This window comes from Micrasema longulum, unplaced genomic scaffold (genome assembly GCF_059751315.1).
Source record: "Micrasema longulum isolate JH-2025_06_02 unplaced genomic scaffold, ASM5975131v1 h1tg001408l, whole genome shotgun sequence".
NCBI classification, from domain to species: domain Eukaryota; kingdom Metazoa; phylum Arthropoda; class Insecta; order Trichoptera; family Brachycentridae; genus Micrasema; species Micrasema longulum.
In genome coordinates, this window is record NW_028278594.1 from 36,394 (window position 1) to 49,119 (window position 12,726).

General features: G+C 31.9%; 1 protein-coding gene across 1 annotated transcript in view; it reads right to left on the bottom strand.

The window, feature by feature from the left end:
- The window catches only part of LOC148275512 (E3 ubiquitin-protein ligase RNF19A-like), a 192,353-nt gene that overhangs the window by 33,065 nt on the left and 146,562 nt on the right, over window positions 1-12,726 (bottom strand). The window lies entirely within an intron of this gene.

Here is a 12,726-nt window from a genome sequence, read left to right on the forward strand (position 1 = left end):
GTATTGAATATTTTTTCCCTTCTTCGGTATCCGTAATAAATGAATGTGAAATCTGTGATTGGTCTTACTTTTCTAAATTGTTATCTTGTACCTTGTGTTTATAAAAAAAGACTGAATGATTTCCATAATAAATAAATATAAAACAATCTAAGGTTCTTTTTTGTACTTTAAAATAGACTGTCAAGTCCGTAAACAAATTAAATAAAGAATAATTTCTCTTTGGGGATACCCTGCCTGAGAGAGATATTACAATATGTACCAAACTAAAATTTATATGCGGTGTCACGCCATATTGCGGGCCGGGACTATACCCAGGCCGATCGCCGGTCACTTCTCATGAATATTGAAAGAGAAGGGTTCCTATCCATCGATTCTACTACAGGTAGAAGAGATAATATGAACGTAGTTATGCAGAAAACAGCCAGGTAGAGGAAAGGGAAACTGAGATAATAGCGTTCTTGTGAAAAGAGTGAATAATCAAATGCACACAACAGTTCAAATATTTTTTACTTCGACAAATGATAAATAATGCATCCGAGGTGTGTTCAGAAAACATCGGGAATTTTTGAATTTCGCGGGTTTGGAGTGTCCGAAAGTCTAATTATTATGTTGGTATACATGCCCCTGATGAATGCTAAAATTTCAGCTGTATTCGTTGGTTACTTTGTCTGGCAAAGTATTAATTAAGTAAAAATAAGTAGAGTAATTAATATTCAATTAGGGGATACTGAGTATATTAGAGGAATATTTTGGTTATATTGGGGAAAAACCTTATTTTGGCTTGTATAGAAATCCACAAACATAAAATAACAATTGTTTTTAGAATATAAGGACACTTTGTAAATATTTAAGTTAGTTTGTTTAAAAATGTCCTAACAAGACGAAACGCCTCACAATATACCCTTTGTATATTTTATAAAAATATAGTAGAATTATAATCCAATAAACTTGTTTTATTTTGGATACATTACCAAATTAAATATGGAATTCTACCAATTGTCTGCATACACAATAAATAACTTAAAATATAGCTTGATTAGAATAAAAGTTGTCAGCAAAAGTGACGACATATCTTTGTAGCAACGTCTAAGGAGTGATTCATATTGACACACGAAAAATCATTCGTATCTGGCAAGTTAATTTATTTTTACAATACAATACTTGACATATAAATCAACATAAATATATAAAACCAGCTTTAAAACTAAAAATTAACCTAATTATTAACGACGTTCTTACAACGTTACATCATTTTGCAAAAATGTTAGAGATGGACAAATTGATCAATGTACATTGATCGAATAAAAAAAAAATTCATTTGATGTTGTTCATGAAAAAAAGTATAAATGTCTTATGTTTTGGTGAATAATTGTCTTAAACACACTATAATAAGCTTGTTTTGCGTTTTCATATCAATTTTCGGAAACAGAGTTTCATGTTTGCATGAAAAAACTGATAAAATCGATTTGATCGTTACATGATCAGTGATCAGTAATTTCCATCACTAGCGACATTAGTTTGGCACCTGTCATTTTATTAAAGCAATATTTTAAGGACTATAAGTGCTTGAATCGTATTTTGAGGTTAGAAGACGCAGAAACGTCCTCATAGTGAGGTCGTTACCTCTCATAAAATATGAAGAAAAAAAGTTGGGATTCAGTGGGTTAAGGGAACTGAGATGAAAGAGTAATTGTCATTGACATTAAAATTGATAAATGACGCAATAACTCGACACCATGCGACGAGCGGTATTCATTTAGCAGGTCGTTATAATTTGTACTCGCTACCGAAGGGTTTTGACAGTAGACGTGGGTAAGACCTGTCGCTGACAGGATACGTATCACTTGATTTGCATCACCAAAGAGAACTAATCTTTTAAGTAGTTCAATTGAGCGAATGTATCTTTAGCTCATTCGGCTCATTTAGGTCATCATATCTCCGCATCTTTGTATAATAAGTATCTGATATCTTTCGCGTCGTTCGTGTCTCTAGTTCGTTCGTTTGTTTATTTATTTATGCTTTATTAAGTTAGTTCATAACATTTTAAGAGCTAATATAAACTTTTTATAACATTACAATTTTTTTATCAAAATTTCTGAATAACATATTTTTTCAAATGAATTTGAAATATTTCGATCTTTTCTATCTCCTTAATTTCTTCAAGTAACTCATTGCACAGCTTCAATCCCTTGTACAATAAGTTTTGAGAATCTGTTTTTCTCCTCATTGGTAATCTTATCTTTTTTATCCCTTTTTTCATATGTATGGCATTGTTGGTTAAATTTTGTTTAATTTGTAATTATTATTTAATGTAATATCTTCCGTTTGGATTGTTATCCTTCACTTGTTATATATTTATCGATTACATTATATTTTTTATGTTGATTGTTATGCCTTAAAAAGGGCACAGCCTAAAAGCCATAATACGTTAGTGAATATGAATGGTTTTGAAATGAATTAATAAATAAGTAAATGAATTAATAAAATTGTTTCTTTAAATATTGATATTGAGCAGTGAAATATATGATATCTAATAAACTCGAGCGAACAAACTAACCTTTTGTTTGCATTTGAGGGCATTAATAAAATATGAATGTTAACATTAGGTATTTTAACATCTCAACGTAAAGAATAATTCATAATTCATAATTAGTGTAAATTAAATTTCAAGTGCCATTCCTTCACCGGCCGGCATCGATGCGGCGCGCGGGGGATAAAGAAAAGGAACAAAGCAGCTAGCCAGTACGGGCATTTAGGTACCGACTAGATACAAAGCGTATTTGGAGTACGTAATCTACCTACTAACCACAGAGATAAGGACACAATCTCATTCAATGAATGAACTAGATATCCAAAAGACACGAAGATACATTTAGTCCGGCGCTCTTTTCGTTCACGAACTTACTGACCGAGATGTGAGAAACGTATCTCTAGTTCAATGTTTCTGACCTTGTCTGACCGGGTCGTTAACGTCGCGAACTAGATACCCCTATATGACATTATGCTAGCGTGTACCTAGTACCCTAAGTTTCATCATCATTAAACAGTATAACGTTTTGTTTAGGCACAAAGGAAAAGCGACCACACGAGAAGGAATTCGAGGGACTAAATATATCTCCCCAGATGAGTTGGCGCAATCTCATAGTCCCTTTATCAAACTTATATCAAATAATCAAAACGTAGGTAACCAGTCATTTCAGATAGAGATGTCATTTTTATTTTAGAAGGAAAACAACAGGAAGATATGTAATTAAATAAGTTTAAAAATAGTTCAAACATTAATAATGTTTTGAGTGTGTCCAAATGACTGTAGACAGACTGGATTTCCTCCCTAGGAAGTGATTTAGATCTAAATTTGTTGTAACACAGGGGAAAAAAATTGAGAAGGGAGTATAAAAGTCTAAGCATTTACAGGGTTTATGAACTGTCATTGCTGACTTATGAACTGCCAAAACATTGCTGATTTAACTAACTGGTATAAGAAGAGGTATACAAATTGAAAAATTGTTTTCAGGCGCTGTCTAGTAGGTGAATCGGTTCAGCCGGATGAACCTCATCCACGTGATAACGATTTCAGCTCTTCAACTTCACAAAAGTCAACAGATGAAAGAGTTGAGGAAATGTGAATGCTTAAACAGACAGAATAGTGAAAATTGAACGGTGTGTAAAGTGGCCACTCAAACCAGCCAATGACCGGTCATAAGCCCTGTAAATGCCTAGACTTCTATATTCCCTTCTCAAAATGTTTTCCCTCTCTGTGGCAACAAATGAATATAAGAGTAGAACATGTTATATACATAGCAAGGAGAAAAAAACAAAAGACAGGAAAAAAAGAAAAGAAGACCATCGCAAGGAGGTTGAGGATGAAAGAGATTAAGTATAGAAAAAGAAGAGAGATTTTTACAATAGAATTGACCAATGAGGAACTTCAGCCCTACGGGAAATTGGATACAAAAATGTTTTCTAAAAAATTAAAATTAGAGCATTAATTTATACGGAAAAGTTTCTTGAAATGTACGAATTTTTTTTTTAAATTAAGAATTTTCGATTTACGCCATTATTAATTTACTGCGTTATCTCTTTTTTAAATACCTAGTATGATAAGTATAATGTACTGCATAGTATTATAATATAGTAAAATGTATAAAACAACTGTGTAATATGTATAACTATTTTGTTTTTGTATTATTTCATAGTTTTGTAAGAGAAAACTTTTATGTTTACTGTATTTATGTTTACGTTTGCAAAAGTCATGTATGCCATCTACACCAATAAAATTAAAATCAATATCTTAAAATTAAATAAAAGTTTATTTCACTTACAATTTATTAGAATCAAAAGGTTTTTTTTTTGTAGATAATCCGATCTACAATATGCAGATATAAAATATTCGCTTTGCATGACAAGTTAAAAAAAAAAACCAAAGTGAATTTTTTCGATGTTTTTATTATTAGATTATTGACAATCAGCGTTTGATTAGTGTGCCAATATTTTTACAAGCATTTAGTCTCCGCTATTCTTTCTTCAGAATGTCCGATCAATTCTTAAATTGGTATTGGTTGACCGTAGTGGAATAGACAGCTACACTTAGGAAATTATTCCAGCCTGAAACCACTCCGGCGGAGAGCTTTTAGGGGTTGAGGTAGAATTGGGGAAGATAGAGCTTCCATTATTATGCTTTTGAATATCACTCTGATTTATTTTTTTATTAAAAAGAGGATTGTGAGAATAGTTGACATAATGCTTTAAGGTTGTAATATACATTTTAATATGCATACCCAATTAATTAATTATTTTTTATACTAATTCATTAACGAAACAAAATAGGGTAGGCGCTATAATAATTGGACAGGCTACAGTAATTAGACATTCTAAGTCTAATGGTTAAAAATAAATAAATGCGATGCGTTAATTCGAAGAAAAATCACACAAAAAAGTGTATATTTTATGGTGGAGAGAAATTCATACGTTTATTTATTTTAGACCATTAGATTTAAAGTGTTCAATTACTATAGCATGTCCAATTACCATAGCACCACCCTACAAAAACATAATTAACTTCACAAAATTCACAAAAATGTGCATTTTCCCAAATTCTGCATTATTTATTCATTCAACTTTTAGTACATAATGTTATTTGTTCATTGGCGGGCTTATTGCTAAATGGCAATTTCTTTCAACCAACCAATAAAATTATAGTTTTATTTTTATAATTCAAGTTACATAACATATTCAATAGAAAATAAAGATTAAAAGGGTAAAGATATATAAACATAGAAAAAAACGTATTTGTTTATTTTTTTATTTTTTTTTTATTTATTCATATTTTTTGCTTACAAACTATAATTAATAACGAAAAAAATGTGACCTCACTGGGGTTTCCCGTGCCGAGGACACTTAACAATATACTTTTTTAAAATTACATTTGAGAATAAACAAAGAAAACTAACCTAAAAAAAACGAAGATACTTAACAAATATTCAGACAGTTTTAAAAACAAGGTATTTATGTACATCTTTATTATTTATATTACAAAACACACAATGAAAATAACAAAAACTTAACATAAGCTATACACTTGTGGAGCGGTTGATTCAATATTGGTATGGGCGAATGAGACCTTGAATCAAAACTATCAATCAATTACATCGCTATTTAATATTTTACAATATTTTTGCTTGATTTTTCCCGATTTGAAATCGAAATAAATTTGGGATTTTGTTACAAAATAGTATTGACTTAAGTTTGTAGGTTTTCACGGCGCTTATGATTTTTTTTATATTTATTATTTCATAAGAAACCTTCGGTTTATAATTGTACATAATTAGGAACTTCAACCCTACGGGAAATTGGATACAAAAAATGTTTTCTTGCGCGCGGTAAAAATTAGAGCATTAAACTGTATAGCAGTTTCTTGAAAATGTAAAAAAAAATATGAAAAATATTTTATCAAAAACACACTACTTTGATCGACGTCCCTGGTTCATATGAACCAACCGATGATATGAGGGCCGTGAAGGATATCCGGTTGGCTTACCGCAAACGAACCAATCGGAAGAACTGACAGAGAACAACCTCTGACGTCACACGCGGAGTTATTTCAGTTAATACAAAACTTTAAAAAATCATAGCGCTGATAATACAATATTTAAAAATAAAAAGTTGGCTTAATTGAATAGGCTATTCACAAATAATAAAAAAAGAGACACTGAACTTCCTCATTGTACATCATCAGGTAAGTTTGTTGCTTTCATCAGATTTTTTTGTTAATTTTTAAAAACTTCTGTGTAGTCATTGATTTGATATTTACAGGCAGGTTATTGCACATTTTTAGTCGATTAGCCTGTTCTTGTTTTGGCTCTTTGTATGTGGTAGTGTTGTGATCTTCTTGTGTTGTGATTGTGTATGTCAGTTACTCTCATCAGCGAGATGTCATCGTCTTTGATATGTCCTAGTGTTATTTTGTGGATTAGTAAGTGTTTCAAGTTTTCTCAGGCCGTCTATGTGTAGGTGTTTTATGTTTTTGTGTCTTTTTTTCGTCTAGATTATGTGCGTTTGAAGTATTCGTATTGATGTTTTGTTTCCAGTTCCCCAAAAAGGTATACGACGATTGAGTTTGATTTTTACGTACCCTTGGAACTTTCAACATATTCAGATTCTTGAAATTAATGAAAATCAGTTTGTCGTGCAATTATCTTTTTCGCACCGTATCGGGGAGGCATCTGCGAGAGAGTGACGGAAAGACAATGTTCAGTAGCTCAATCACAAATAACTATCGACGTGCTAATAAACGACGTGATAAAAATTTCTCACGATAGTTGTTTATCGTATTCACGATCACAAGCCAACATTTGTGAGCACCTAATATTAAATGTCAAAATATTTACGTTTCGCGACGTATAATCCTGCTGCGCAATCACATATTTGAATTTCACCGGTGTAAATATGGAAAATATTCAAAAACTGCTATTTTTATTTATTATTTATCATGCTATTTATTGCGTTAAGCCGGCGGTTGGCAAGCCAAATGTCAAGAAAAGCAGTCGCTATAGTAATTGTAATTTAATTTTCACTTCTTTGTATTAGATACTCTTTACTATTTTGCAAATGCAATATATTGTATTATTTTTTATAGCAAACGCCGATTTTTCGCCAATGAACTGCATTTATTTACGAAGAAAACAAAAAACAATCCGACGCGAGCGTTGACTTAGAGATTACACACGCGTTGACTTACGACTGCGATAACTTAAGCACGTTCATTATTGTTCATTGTGATCGCTAAAATCGTTTTTTTAAGCACGTCGATAGTTATTTGTGATTGAGCTACTGATACCTATTCGCCGAAATTCTTACCTAACGGATCACCTTTTAATTTTGCGTCGTTGTATAAACCTCGTTTATTGGTCATGGTACCATTTTGAAATTCCGTAATATTCGTCGACATATGAATCTCTTTCCAAATTGAAAAAAAAAGAAAAAAACTGTTATACCGCCTGGCAGATGTCGAAATAACTATTTTGGCTCTTCAAGTCCTTAAATATTCATTGCGAGGGAACAAAGTTACGTCTCTATTTCCCCAGATATATGTTGCCTCCCCCTCGCCTTGCCCGGCAGGCCAATGATTAGCCCATTTCAGACGGTGGCGAAAATCCACACGGCAAATTAAAATAACATAGAGTGGATCGATTTTCATTATATTGAAAAAATAGTTTTTTATCACTACACTAACCAGTTGTGACCGACCAAAACCGAAACCGTATTGCGGCTTCTGTTCTAGTTTTAGCCGGAACTGATTTAAAATAAGTTAAAAGTCATATTAATTAAGCGGCATTCAATTCGTAGCACTTCATTATAAATTATTATAAAAATAAAACTTTGTTATAGGTGTTAGTAAAACCCCGTAAGGATGTTCTTTAAACCCTGTCACATCCGAAACCACGATGATCAGTATGGGCAAGAAGACATATTAGCATATTTAAAAAATATTTAGAGCGAAGAAAATGTTAAAAAATAAAATATTAAAAAAAACAAATGGTAGCTTACTTCTGCAGGGGAGAAGCGAGGAGGGCGCGGCCGTGCGGTTGACGGTGTATTAGACTCCCTCCCCTCGTTTCTCCCCTGCAGAAGTAAGCAACCATTTTCTTTTTTGATGTTTTTTTATTTCATTTTATTTGTTCTAAAAAAATAATTTAATGTGCCAATATGTCTTCTTGCTCATACTGATCATCGTGGTTTCGGATGTGACAGGGTTTAAAGAACACCCTGTATAATAATTCATCTCACCGAGTGCATGATATCAAAACGATTTGTGATTCTTGAACTCAAAATCATCCGAGTCATCGAGAGTTTTATTCACTCATATTTTTATGGGAATTTTCTTTTATACTATAATGAATAACCCAACCTAAAAAATAAAATCAGTGTTCCGGTAAAATTTTCGGATTTGCGAAATACTTTTGAAAAATATCATATATTTGTATATCACCCGTCGATGGGAGGAGTGTTCTCCCGAAATTGTTCTTGTAAAATAATAAAATTGTGTAACACTGATAACAAAGTTTTATTTTCGTAATAAGTTAAAAGTCAAAATGCGTATTTTATTTAAATGGATTCGCAAGGTTTAAAAATAAAAATGCCTAATTTTGGCCATTTTGAACTTACTTTTAATTTTTTTTAAAAAAGTTAAAAGTCAGTTCAAAACGGCCAAAATTAGGCGTTTTTATTTTTGAACCTTACGAGTTCATTAAAATAAAATACACAATGAAAATATGCATAAAAATTAGTAAATTTATTTCTAACGCGTTTTGGTTCGTTGTTATGCTATGCATATCATGTATATGTAACAGTTCTCCAATGTACGCTGTAAAAACCACCTTTTCACTAAAATGGAACAAAAAAACATAAATATGAAAGAACTTAGAATTACTAACTATAGTCAACTAATCACAAAATCAGTCTAGTTTTCAATATTTATGTTAGACAATGGAAACAAAATAACTAATTATTTGAGTGGACAACAATCCGACATCTCAAATTATGCTAATTTATTAATATATGAATAGTGATTGGTTAAGCCGATAATTTGTTCCAATGTATTGTAGCCAGAAGTTTTCTAATTGTTGAAAGTATTTCGCCATTTTCGCCGTAAAAGTCAATATAACTCCGCGAACATTTTTATCATCTATCGCCATCAATCATCATCCGCCACGCCGCCTCCAGACTCCAGACAATTGTGTGTATGCAGTTTTCCCGATCACCAGTTTTCCCGTTAGCGCGTGAGCTGATCGCCGACAAAGAAGAAGACTCAACACCAGGTTAGTCAGTGTTTTTACATATTGATTTTCTCTGGTTCGAGTACATTAAATAGATTCTTGGCTGCATAATCCACTAGCTCACATTGGCAGTTACGAAGCAAATGATTTAATTGTCCGCTATATAAAAAATATATTTAAACCGCAAAAGGAGAAGTCTATTTACACGGCTTCTCCAGTTATGTATATTTAGGATACTTCCGTCAAAAATACAACTTTTCAAAAGTCTGCTTGAAAAAAATATTAAAATGTGTGCAGACTGCAGACACTAATAATGTAATCCGACACATTCCGACGGCAAGTTTTGGCTGAGCCGAAGTTTCGGCCATATTTTGTCCGAAACCGAAACCGTAGTAATTATAAGGAATTTAAGGAAATAATCTAATTTTTATCCATTAAAAACGAATGTTGTTTGTAAACCTTAAATTATAATTTTTTTCTGCCAAAAGTAACATTCTTCCATTTATTTAGTACATGCATTTTCGTCGAATGCAGCCCTAGTGTACGACGAAAAAAACATTTTCACACCTAACTTTGTTTCTACTTAATAATTTGACGATATTAAGAGTTAGAAATATGCTCATGGCAAAGATCTACATTTCGCTGAAAACCGCACGTAAATTGGTCCAGTAATTACTTAGTCTATCGGGGACACATATACAAACATTGCCTTTTATATAAATAGATATATACACAGAGAGAAATTAAATACATTTGTAGTGTGTCAAACTGTTTTATTTTTTTTTACATTTCTCTCTATATATTATGTTTTCTATGTATATCCTCATATGTAAAAAAAAGTCTATTGATAAGTGTCCTCGGCACGGGTTACTCCAGTAAAGACACATTATTTTTGTTTTATATTGGATGTAAGACAAAAAAAAATGTTGATCCACATTTTACCTTGTCGCGTGGCTTTGAACGGTACGTGTGAAATGGGCCAATGGAAAACGGACGGATGTCACATCAATACAGACCTTTAATAACGAAAAAAAAATGTGAAAAACCTTTTGCAATCGAATGATTCAAGCTTCAGTCAGAAATGGTTATTATACCGAATATCGAATTACGCAAACGTTCGTTAATTGCCAATTTATTCAAGGTACAATTTTAATTAAATTCCAGGTAGGTTGATATTATGTTCATAATATCGAATTACAAATTATTTCATTGAACGTATAATTAATCTTGTTTAAGGGGTATTTTAAAGCTACCGAATTTTTATATATTTTTTATTTTGATGAGTTAAAATAATACGTTTTAAATAGTGACACGTTGAATGGAATAAAAATAATACTTCAATACAATACGGAAAAAACTCCAGTGTTACTAAAATACATAAAAACTTACTTAATAAAATCAATTATAAATAATAAAAAATACTGTTATGGCTAAATTTTATTACCGATAAGTGGTCCCGAGGTAGTGTTTCGGACTCATGGATCAGAGGTCCAAGGTTTGAACCCCGCTCAACCGCAATTTGATTTAATGTCGTCGGTACAAATATTTTAAAAAATGCTGAAAATGTACTTTATAAATGAAATATTTGAAACCAAAATATTTAAAAAAAATATATAATCCCATAAAAAAGGGTTTAAACTAAAATAGTTTTAGTATTGTACTTTTTTAAAGCGATATATGCTTGAAACTTCTTGTTTATAGACTAAAATTCAAGTTTTTCCTTTAATAAAAATAAAATAAAATAACTTTCCTGTTAAATTTATTTATTTATTAACGGACATTGTCCATGTATACAATTTATAGGGTTTAAATATTACAATAAAATAATAGTTTAAAACTTAAAAAAAAAAAAGAAAAGAAGCATCGACAAACATAGGGGACATCAAGACAAGATCTGGACTATTTATTTAGTGCTCGTTTAAATCTTTGTAAACTTAAACCAAAAAAGTCCAGATCTTGTCTTGAGTTAACAATACGACAAAGACGGGTCATTGGAGAATTAAGGCCATAGTTCTTTCTATGCTGATCGATGAACAGTACTTCATTGTTTCTCAACCGCTACAGCTACTATTATTGTGGATAATATATATAGCGCCATTTTTGTGAAAATCACCTCAAGGGCGCTTTACAATATCCCAACACGTCTTGCAGCTACATAGCGCATTGGCGGTTGGGTTGGGACATATATATTATACAACTTATTTATTTTATATTATACATCTATATCTAAACATACATACATACTGGGATTCAAAAGTTATTCCACATTCTAACACAGTTATCCTTTCCCATTCGAACAAACCAATTAGTGAAACCAGATTTGAATTTTTAAAAGGACTCTTTTGTCACCTGATTCAGTTGATTGAATATCCTTGGACCTATCACAGAGAAATGTCTCTGAGCCAAAGTTGTTTTATTTTTTAGAACATAATAGATTACGCTGTTATTTAACGGCGCTATTTTGAAACGGTGTTTAATAATTTTCTTACTTTTTATCAAACAGCCTTGTTTTTTTTTAAGCCAATCAACAGGCTTAAGTAAGCCCTAATAGATTGGCATTAATGAGGAATACTTAATCTAAACATTCTTAAAATCTACTTAAATTAATAAAGTGTATAATTAACAAAAGGTATGTATGTAAATAGCATAATGTAGGCGGAAATGGCAAGTGTGACATCGCGAGTCAGGAGAGAGCACACCGCTGGCTTCTTAAATGCCTGCCCTTGCTGTAGAAACACATCGACAGTACCGTTTAGTGAGATTTCGTTCACTGTTCTGAGGATCCTTGGCAGAGGGGAAAAGAATCCTATGTTAGTTTTATAATTTCCCACATCAAAGGCAGGATTGGTACGCAAGTTACGGCGAGGTACATTAAGGTTTATCTGAGCAAGGATATCATGGGCATCTATACAGTTGGATATTAATTTGTGGAAGAATATCAAACCATCCAAAATCCTTCTGAATTTTAAACTAAAGATATGAAAGTACTCTAGACGATTATAATCGTTGATTATGAAAGTATTTGATCCGATTCTAAATATAAACGATTTTAAAAATTTACGTTGCACCGATTCAATCCGCGTTATATGAATATTATAAATAAGAGACCATATTATAGAATAAGCCTTAAACTTTAACATCGATTTTTTTATTATTTTTATGACGAAAATCCGAAGTTTATTCTCGTGCATTTTAGCCAAATGCATTTTGTCTCTGCATAATGTTAGCTTAGCAGTATTCAAATTTAGCATGTCCCATTGCAGTCCCGTGGTCAAACGATGAAATACAACAAACGATTAGAAATGAGCACACGACGTATTATTCAACATAAGCGTAAGGGATAACACGCCAGTTGTAATAATAATTATTGTCCCAGTTGGAGAATCGCCAAAACTGACTAGTAAACCACGACCCGAATTTCGCAAACTCCATTCGCAAATGCGCGAGCAAC